Source organism: Engraulis encrasicolus, chromosome 21 (genome assembly GCF_034702125.1).
Source record: "Engraulis encrasicolus isolate BLACKSEA-1 chromosome 21, IST_EnEncr_1.0, whole genome shotgun sequence".
Lineage (NCBI taxonomy): Eukaryota > Metazoa > Chordata > Actinopteri > Clupeiformes > Engraulidae > Engraulis > Engraulis encrasicolus.
Window position 1 is genome coordinate 2938305 of NC_085877.1, and position 10506 is coordinate 2948810.

The window sequence follows — 10506 nt, forward strand, 5'->3', positions numbered from 1 at the left end:
AAATCGAGCTGCTATTGGTCGGCCGTGAGAGCAGAGTTTGGGCGTAGGCGAACATCACCTGCGCCTCCACGCTTTCGCTCTTGTAGCCTAGTTCTGCGTGCGCAATGTATTAATTTGACACACAAAATCACGACGTTGCATTCAGTTGACTTGTCATGAACATCTAATCGTATGCATTTCGTACAGCCACGATTACATATTCCTCTAATATGGGCGCCTCTAAAAGTATTTAGAGATCGCTTTTAGTGTCTTTACTATGCGCTGCGTCCCTGTCACGACTGTTCTTTCTCTATTAGGCAAGGCTTATTTCAGGTTCGTCTCACAATAGTCCAACTAATGATGGGTGGCCTACGCCCTTTCAACTTTTAACATGAATTTAAAACGGTCATCTCTTATTTTGCTTTTAGAAATTCTTGCGCACCAGAAAGATTACAGGACGAGGGATAGGACTATAAAGTATATCGAATCTATTTCTGTAACCATAATTGTGTGCTGTGGACAAGACATTTTGTCCTTTTCGAGACTCCTTCAGTGCCATCCTGTGTGTGTGTGTGTGTGTGTGTGTGTGTGTGTGTGTGTGTGTGTGTGTGCGCGCGCGCGAGTGTATCTATGAGTGCGTGAAAGAGAGAGAGGCAGACAGACTAAACAACAGACACTTTTTTGCCGACTTCGTGCAAGGTCATCATTAGTGGACTGCAGTAATACGCATGTAGAACTTCTATTTTCACATATAGGCTAATAAAACGGCCTGAAACTTTGTCATGGAGTGGCATCATGTAGTCAATGTTATTATTTGTCTTAATTATTCCGAAGGCCTTCACTGGCTTGTAAGCTACTTGACAATATAAACAATTACTGAACTTGAAGCTCCAGTTTTACAAGATTTTCAAGAGCGCCTTCCCATCGTAGACTCGGCCTGAATAATACTCGCCAAGTCAGACTGAAAGTAATGGTTTTCACAGAAAGTGAAAATTGAAAATGTTTGGTTTGCAGATGCTTGCATATTGTTTTTTTTGTTGTCGTTTTTTTTTTTTTTTTAAATCAAGTAATGTATTTGTCAGGACAATCATTTCATACAGCCGATCACCATGAATGAATGACTAATACCATTTTAAATGCCTTGGTGGGTAATCTTGACTAGGAAAATTTGAGCTCAGCAAGCTGAAGCTGACCTAATAATGTATCCACTGACCTAATTATACGCCTGCGAATGTATCTCCTGCCGGGAGGCTGAAGGCCACGTGAAATTGGCAAGTGAGTGACATGGCCCTTGTAGTTTTATCATCCCTGTAAGAGCAGGGCTCCAGAGTGCGCCCAATTTGGTCGCACATGCGCCCATTTTTTTCAGTAGTGCGCCTAAAACATATTTTTAGGCGCACCGGTGCGACCAGCCATCAGTAGAACAAAATGAATAGGCAATGCTAAACACCCATTTTAATGGGCATACAATTATTAGCCAGTCTGCAGTAGTGACTCATCTCAAAATAAAACGCGTCAATGCGGTCATTCCTTCAACTCCGCTGAACTTTTCTCCCTCTCGCTGACAGGCAGCCCGGTGGCGACGTTTCAGAATAGAATGTTCGACTTCGAAGTTGCTAAACTACCGGTATCCGAGCGAGTTCACATGTGCTGCTAGCGAGTTAGTGTTCTCAACGTCTGTTGAAACAGACGAGAGTGTTACAATCCCTGGAAAAACGAAATGGCTTGAGGATGTTTTAAACATAGCCACACAAACACAATTGGCCACAACATAAACGCAGACGGGTGCGCGGAGAATGGCCCGTTGCTGTGCGGGCAGAGCTGGCCAAACAACAGGTGACACGCTATCTCTCGGAACTTCTGTGAAAGTTTTTTTTATAGCGACTACATAACCTAGTATTACTGCCTATCTGTCGGCAAGGCATCGTTCAGGCACCGAGAGAGCGAGAGAGAGCGCACGGAATTGTGCTGTCGTGTTTGTATAGCGCTTGATACCGTCCACAATCATCATGCAGAGCGCTCAAAAATGGGGAAATACAAAACCCAATTTACCTCGGATTCCACTGTAAACATGTTAGTGTCTAACTTAATAATTTGAAAAACCATGCATTTTTAACTGGGTCTGAAATCTATCTATCTATCTGTCTAACTAACTAGGCCTATATAGCCTAACTAACTTTCTATCTATCTTCATATTGGAATGAATAGGCAATGTGGAACCCTGTGCTTGTGTCGTGTGTGTAGCCTAGTCTTATTGCAGAAAATTAAAGCTTAGCATACCTGTAGCCAAGATGTGGTAGACCTAGTTAGGTAGGCCTACTGTCATGTCTTCTAAGGAGCACATTTGGATAGCCTATAGCACAAGGAAGGCTCCAGGTCTTTTCAAATAATAATAATGATAATAATAATTATTATTATAGGCCTACTATTATTATTACTATTATTATATATATTTTAAAAAAATTAAAGCTGAGGTGCGTGTGTGTGTGGGCCTAGGTAAAAACATGTGGGTGCACCTAAATTTTGTGCTGGTGCACCTAAAAAAATTTTTTAGGCGCACCAGTGCAACCAGTGCAAAAAGTTAGTCTGGAGCCCTGTAAGAGCCACAAACGTTTCAGATACATCCAATGTGCAGACTTGCAACTGAGGAACTGATTTAACTAGAGTAACACAGGCTTTGGGGCATGCCTTCACAGATACGTGATTCACGCCTCTCTCCATCATAGCAATAGGACAGACTTATGCTTACATGTGGGTTACTAGTTACCGATTCTTGAGATGTTCTGGTAGGCCTAGTAGCCTACTTACACTATTATTAACCCAGTAAGACACAGCCCCTGCTATAAATTTGCTGTTACCAAAATGGCAATGATCCAAGTCTAAATGTATTACTTAAGGAACTGTGCAATGTCACAACGGTGAAGTACTATGGCAGTTACGTTTCAGAGACTATTAAAGCATTCCACTGGAACAACATGCATTGAGGTGCTAGAATAGTGTAATTCACGGTCACGTATGCCAGTCACTTTGTCAAACGTATGAATCTGACCTGATATCTTGAATTACATCCTGTGGGATAACTGACTATCTACACTATATGACCGCAATAAAACCAGGCTACAACAACAACCATGGCCACAATAGGACTGTGATGCATGAATGCTACAATAGTAACAGTAATGATATACATGCATACAGTGGTCTGTATGCATAACAACACAACTGTGCACCACTTGGTTCTTTACACCCACTTCAAGTTCAAGTTGATGTATTTGCACCCAAGGAAATAATTGGTTGCAGCAGGTATTTAAAAACAAACACAGACAGTACATCAGCTGATACATATCATAGCAAAGACACAGGTCATCGCAACACATATGGACACGACCAGCATAAAACAAAGTACCAGCCACTGCACAGCAAGACAGAGCTCAATACACAGCATAAGAACGCAAACAGAACACAGGAATAGATCACTCATGGAGAGTCAACTATGTGTTAATGACACAGCAAAAAATGCAGTGTTAATTCAACACTTAGAGAGTCCTCTGGGACTAAGCAAATACAATCTGGGAGATTTTAAGTCGACTCGAGTCTAAGCATTGAATAAACACTGCATTTTCAAACTGTGCACTTCTGTTGCAGGAGAGACAATGTCACCCCCCAAAACACACTGATAGAGCAGGGCTGTGTGCTTGAGTGAATGCCAGTCCTTGGTGCTGTGTGTGTGTGTGTGTGTGTGTGTGTGTGTGTGTGTGTGTGTGTGTGTGTGTGTGTGTGTGTGTGTGTGTGTGTGTGAGGTGAACAACAAGCATATGGAGGATAACGAATGTGACGCACAGCTCATTCCAGAGCCTGAATATGACCTAATTTGATTCGACTAAGCCCCCCGTTTCGGTTCACGAGCAGCAAAACCGTGATCCTAAGTGTCATTCATTTGTACTAGAACTTTTCCTCTAATCTCAGCTTCCTCCCTGGCCACACGTTTAGGAAAGACAAACTGCTGTAACTGCAGTTGTTTTGCATTGTGGTCATGATTTTGTGTTCAAATCACCACATAGTGCAGCATTTTTGCCTTTTTTGGCGATATGCAGTAATTTCATGTCCAAATCACTGAATGCACTGTCTGAATCGGTACTGTAGTATTACCATGGTAATAAAGCACTAAAAGTGCTGTTTTTAATGGAGTGTAACACGTTTTTGTAGGCTATGTATCTGCCATGAAATGACAAACCCAATAGTCTTTCTCTCATTGCAGGCACATGGGCCCCTTGGCTGTCCAGTGGCAGCACATTCCTTATCAGCCGTGTCAATGTTACCCTTGGAGCAGCACTCCCCAGTAGGAATCACCTGAACGCTACACCAGGCCCCAGACTGGAGGTTGTTTACATGCTATGACCGAGATTCTCCAACAGCCTGCATTTCGGTCACATGAGCCTAGGGCTGGCACTAAGGGAGAGTGGCAACACAAACTAGAGTTTTAAGGCCAGTAGAAACCAGTATGTCAGTAGTGCACAGCCCCTGCTATAAATATGTCATTACCAAAATGGCAATGACCAAAGTCGTAATGTACTCAGTGTTCCCCATACATAGACCATTCTGTTGCAATAGTAGCATATGAATGTCAGTGGGGGGTAAACACATACACACGCCCAAGCCCAATGCATTTTTGCCCATAGCACCACACAACGCTACTTGGTCTGTAGGGAACACTGTGTATTACTAAAATGTAACAGTGTAGTATTGTGGTAGTTAAGGGTTTTCAACAAATGGTAAAGCACTGTACGGCCTGTACAGTAGGAGTCCCTCAAAAGTCCGTCAGATAGTTGTCATTGGCCTACATCTTGAGCTTAGTTCTAGACCTCTCCAAGCCCCTCACAGCTGGACTGGTTAGACATGAATATTCAATAATGAAGCCAACGCTGTAGCCTAATTCCCATGTGAGGATGAGCACACACTGCACATGGGCCTATAGGTGTATAGATCCACTAATAGGGACCACACAACACATGCAGTTGAATCTAACCATCTTAGGCAAATTAACATACATACAACTACTATTTTCAGCCCGCACAACTCTTGTCGGCTAATGCGTTACGGTGCTTGGATACATCTCCATACGCCCACCCTCGCCACAAAATGCGCACCGGTGGCGTCCATCAGGTGCGCGCGCGGCCATGCTGAACAAAAACGCAGACGGCTGGTGGCGTCGCAGGCATCGCACACCCGCCTGCCGACCCACTACCGACACAGGCAAAGCAATTCACTGTTTTTAACCCAGCCAGCTCCCATCTGACCGCGCTTTGAAAATCTCACAGATCACTTGCAACAGACATGGAAATGGGTATTCAAATGTTTGGTGCGCGCAACAGTGCGCTTTTACGCCTTTTACGCGTGAAGGAAAATAAAACACAATTCCCTTAAATCACCAGAATGTGTTTAACAAGGTTCTCATGACTTCACTTTTCCAGCAAAATAGGTCTAACAGTCAGGTCTATATTTGGTCACGCAGCGGCTGTATTGATAGCCATTACTGACTTCACTTGCCATGTGAAAGCAGAAATGCCCCATGGACATGTCAAGCTGACTGCCAAACCTATACATACATACATACATACTGTACAAACAGTATAAATAGTCTAATAACCTGAAGTGAATAAAAATGAGTTCGTTCTTTACATATTCTATCAGGAAAAGCGGTAGGCATTCTACCGCGGATAGCCAGTCTAGTCTCGGATAATCCGTGCTTACCTTTTTGCGTTCTGCTGTAGAATAAAATGTAGTCAGGATCTCCCAAAGCGTTTGTTATCTGGTCAGCGATGGCAGACTTGACTGTTCAAGTGATCACGAGTAGTCCTCAACAAACACAAATGTCGGACATTGAGCCGTGGACTAGGCTATCGGACGGTTTCTGCAGACTGTAATGCGTGTTCCAATGTGTGCCCTCATTCCGTATGTCCACGCCAGTGTACACGCATCGATACACGTGTTTGTGCATCCTTTCTGCAAGGCATTTACCTCCAGATCTATGATTGGTTTGTGCGTGGATATTGACACTGCCCACTCGAGACCAAGCTTGTTCTGATAGGCTGGGGTGGGAGGAGCCAGCCGCACGGGTTTCGGCTCTCACGTTGCACCGTGCCTGCTCCGTGTTGAACAAAACAAGCAGAATGTTGTCGACCGTACCGTAAAATATACAGTATAGCCTCCTATACAAAGCTACCCAGCCACTAGGGCAAGAATGCAGCAAAGCCAACTCGAGCATGCATGGTTAACTACAATGCCTATGGTTCAATCAAAGTTGGGTACATATTTTCCGTTATCTATGTGCATTTAAACACAGTCTTTTCGGAACCCCCGACCGCACCCTTGTTGGTGGTGCGCCAAGACAGTACTTACGGTAACGTAAACTCCTTGCATGCACAGTTCCACGTGCCTGAGAGAAGCAGCAGCGAACCACCTAAAAGTGACGTCAGTTCATTATCCATGCACTCACGAGGCCCGTGGAGTGGAGAGACCGAGATGTTCACGCAAGCGCACTGCATTTTTCGCCCTACCCCCCTCGCCTTTCTCTTTACTGAGCCCCGTGTGCTGTAGGCTGCTACAGTCCTTCAGCATATAGACCAGCGAACTGAAATGAACCCGATGAACTCACCATAGGCTCTCCATGGTTAATTGGAGAGAAGCAGTGGTTGAACCAATTCCGACGAAATGCCGCATCTTAAAAAGTCTATATTTAGACCAAGCACTATTTCAAAATAATATACATCCGAGAGCCATTTCATTTGCTGCTGACTAATTAATGTGAAGTGTAGCCTATAATTGGCCTTATTGTTGACCTAATTAATATGTTTTCGGATTAATTCTAGCATATTAGAAAATGACTTCCAACACTCCAGGTTGTATAGAGTCAAACAGAGACCACTGAATACATAAACGCAATGGAATGGTGTTCATGGATGGAACGTACACAACTGTGGATGTGGCTTAACGATGTTCACCCATCCCCCATGTTGCCGTGCCTATAGAGGGGTCTGGAACGAACTCGTTGAACTCCTCCTGAGGTCGGTCTTCCCTACCCCCCCACACACTAACTTGTCAATATTTCAAAACATCACGCAGGGTCAAGATCAAGACCGAAACGTCAACGGTATAGTCTAGGCCCCAACACCACACCACACTTTAATCACGAAAACAATTAAGACATGAAATGTGCTCTTAACCGTAGATTACGCACCGACATCCAGGGGCCACCACAGTTGGCGGACCAGTTTTTTTTTTTTTTTTATTCACGGCACAAGTCCACAGCAAACATACATCAACATTAATTTTCGTCCCACAGTCATATATACGGTCTAGAACTACATGCAGAATACAAAAAAAAACATTTTTTTTTTCCAAAGAAAGATAGGCTATAGCCTACTGGAAACTAGCCAGAATACTGATACATTGTACCATGCCTATGCTGCTTGATGTAGTGTCATCATAGCAATTAACAAGCTATGAACAGCACACCTCTAATTAATATAAACAATAAATCAAACTTACGAATGTCAAGGTCGTTTCCACAATAAGACAGGTGTTTTGCTCAGACAAGGGGATGCGCGCTAAAGGCGTTTTTTTTGCGCTTTTGACATTCCGGAGCCGTCCAGGACCCTCTCCAAGCACAACATGACGTCTTGCGTTGCGTCCTGTAGCTGGATGGGCGGAGTTTCGACACATTTACCCACTAACCCACAACAGCTCTCCTGGTCAGGCCTGGCCTGAAGCACTCTCACATGCCTCCTCCTTAGGGATAAACACAGTTCATGGAACATCACCATTGCACATGCCCATGCACGGGTCATCGAAACACTGCTTCAGTTGTTGTTTTTTTCCCCCTCAATGATGTTCAGGGCTGTTTAACAAAGCTAAGTGGCTTGTCAAAGTAGCCAAGGTCATGACTGATAAGAAGGTCAGTTGATCAAAGTGGAAAACCTCCTGACACTACAGTTCAGTGGCTTTGCTTTGTATTTAGTGTTATACATGTGTAATTGATTCAGTAATTCCACTACATCAAAACAATTACATTAAAACCATTGCTTTTCACCGTTTGATTGTCCAATAGTAAATCATGTATATAAAGACAACAAAAGTAAATGGAATAACATACAATAGAATAAAATATAAGTAAGGTCAAGAAAAGGAAGTATACCAAGCATTGTAAAAACATAATAGGCAATGTATAAGGACAGATATACTGCATGCGAAGATTAGAATTTCATCAAAAGCTAAAGGACATCTTCCCTAAAGATGGTGACCTACCAATATAATGTACTGTGTAGACACCAGCATCTTGCCAGACTGAAAACAATACAACACCCAAGTTGCTTGCTGCTGCACTGCCAGAATGAGCAGCACACACTGACCATTACACAGAATTCAGATTCTCATGTGTCATGTCAAGGGCAATGGTGTCCATTTACTGCTCGAGGTCAAGTCTCCTGCCCTTTGTCACCTGCTCAGGTTCTGTGTCCACCAACCACTGCTAGAAAGCAGAGAATGTGTGGACATCAGTGGCACACGTGCTGGGCAAAGCTAAATAACTGAAGTAGCCCAAATGATAAATGCCCACAACACTGTTAATGCTCCTAGTTGTTTAACGGCACGACACAAAGGTTGCATTTGAAGAAGGACTAAGGTCCAAAACATCGTGCCATTAAACAACTGGGAGCATTAGCAGCGTTGCGGACATTTATATTTACATCAAACACTGCTCACAAAGTCAAAGCCCAAAGCCTTATTATGTTCATCAGCAGCATTAAACAAGCAAGATGGCACACTCAAGGGGACCATGCTCTTTCTTTTTTTAAAGAGGGGCTTTGTATGCCTTTTTGGACCGGACTGTTAAGTGACAGGAAATGAGTAGGAGACCGATGGGTTAATGTTGGGAAATGACCGACGCCATTATCATGTCAACATGAGCAACCTGTCAAGCAGCGCTACCACGCCTTTACAAGGCATTTACAATGCTGCCTCTAGGGGCCAAGGTTGGGAATAGGATTTGGGTTTATGCTATGTTAGGGGTTCCCAACCCTCTCTGACTTGAGACCCACTTGAAATCCCCACAAAAGGTTGTGGCCCACAGTTTGAGAATGACTGGGCTTTTTTAGAAGCCAATTGGTAGCTCACCTCGACAGAAAAGCAGCCTGGACCGACATAACACAAACCTGTTTCGAACCTGATTCGAACTTGGAACTGGACGGTAAGGCCATTTATGGACGGGTGGGTGCAAAAGCATGCTGCACCACAGCACCCCCACAAGGTAATGTTTTGATCAGGGTTACCAGGCAACAAGATGATAGGCACCCGATGTTCTCATGAGGTGGTCCAGAGATGGTGCCTATGACAGTGATTCTCAAACCGAGGGCCAGGTATTCCAAGTGGACCATGAAATCATTCTCTAAAAATCAAATCAATGCTTGTGTGCAGTGGAATGCACAAACAGGTGCTGAAGGGGAAGTTGGGGGCATGTGGAACTTCCAGCTGCCTTACTATGACTGGCTATGGAGGCTATGTATCTTTAAGGCCATTATTGTCACAAGCTTTTGATTGTGATGCATTTGAAGGGTTTATTTGCAAAACGGTGTATCTCCATTTTTTCACTTTTGCATTTTATTATTGGAAATTACTATTCAGAGGGTCCTATCACCTATGTGTGAATTCTTACCATTCAAATATTTGGAGAACATGCTTTTTTAACCAATATAAAAAGCATTTTGCAATGCAATTCAATGGAATGCCCAATACAAAAATGTCAATTTCCCAACATTCTACAAAATGGAGATACACCATTTTGCAAATAAACCCTTCATTTGTAGACTGTCATGTCAACATGGACTAGTACGTTGTGACAAAAAAACTTTCTTAAAAGAATTTTGAAAATGGGCATATTTGTTCAGTAGGGCAAAGGGGCGGGTGCCTAAGCACCACCTCATCCCTATCTATGCACGCCTAATGCTTGTGTGTGTGTTGAGTTCATGTTCATGGGCCCCAAACATTTGTGAAAATTTCAAGTGGGATCCAAGTTGGCCTATGACACATATTTGATGCTTGTCTTGAATTCATCATGACAGCCAAATTGTTTCTACTCTGTAACTAAATAACTTTGTCGCTTTGGATAAAAGTGACAGCTAAGTACAATGTAATATGTAATGTAATATTATAGGGCAAAGCACCCAAATAGCAATTCATACGGTATATTAAAGAAAATGCATGACTTAAAATGTATGATATCAAGCAGGCATGGTAACTAATTTTGCTGTTTTTTGCATCTACAATCTGCATGTGTTTATCTGCAAAAAGAACCCTCAAAGGCACAGGTTGTAGCTCAAACAGCTGCAGCCATAAAACATTCTGACCCCGTAAAGCCATGCAAGTAGAGAGAAAGAGAAAGAAAGAAAAAAAGGAGAGAGAGAGAGAGAGAGAGAGAGAGAGAGAGAGAGAGAGAGAGAGAGAGAGAGAGAGAGAGAAGGAAACATAAGGTCA

The 10506-nt window shown here is 43.2% G+C and overlaps 1 protein-coding gene across 3 annotated transcripts in view; it reads right to left on the bottom strand.

The window, feature by feature from the left end:
- per1b (period circadian clock 1b) overlaps positions 1–5963 on the bottom strand; it is a 37210-nt gene extending 31247 nt beyond the window's left edge. For all 3 annotated transcript variants that reach the window (XM_063187143.1, XM_063187144.1, XM_063187142.1), the window contains exon 1: positions 5731–5963. The gene's annotated coding sequence lies outside the window, so the exon portion shown is untranslated. The remainder of the gene's footprint in view (positions 1–5730) is intronic.
- Between the last annotated feature and the right edge of the window lie 4543 nt (positions 5964–10506).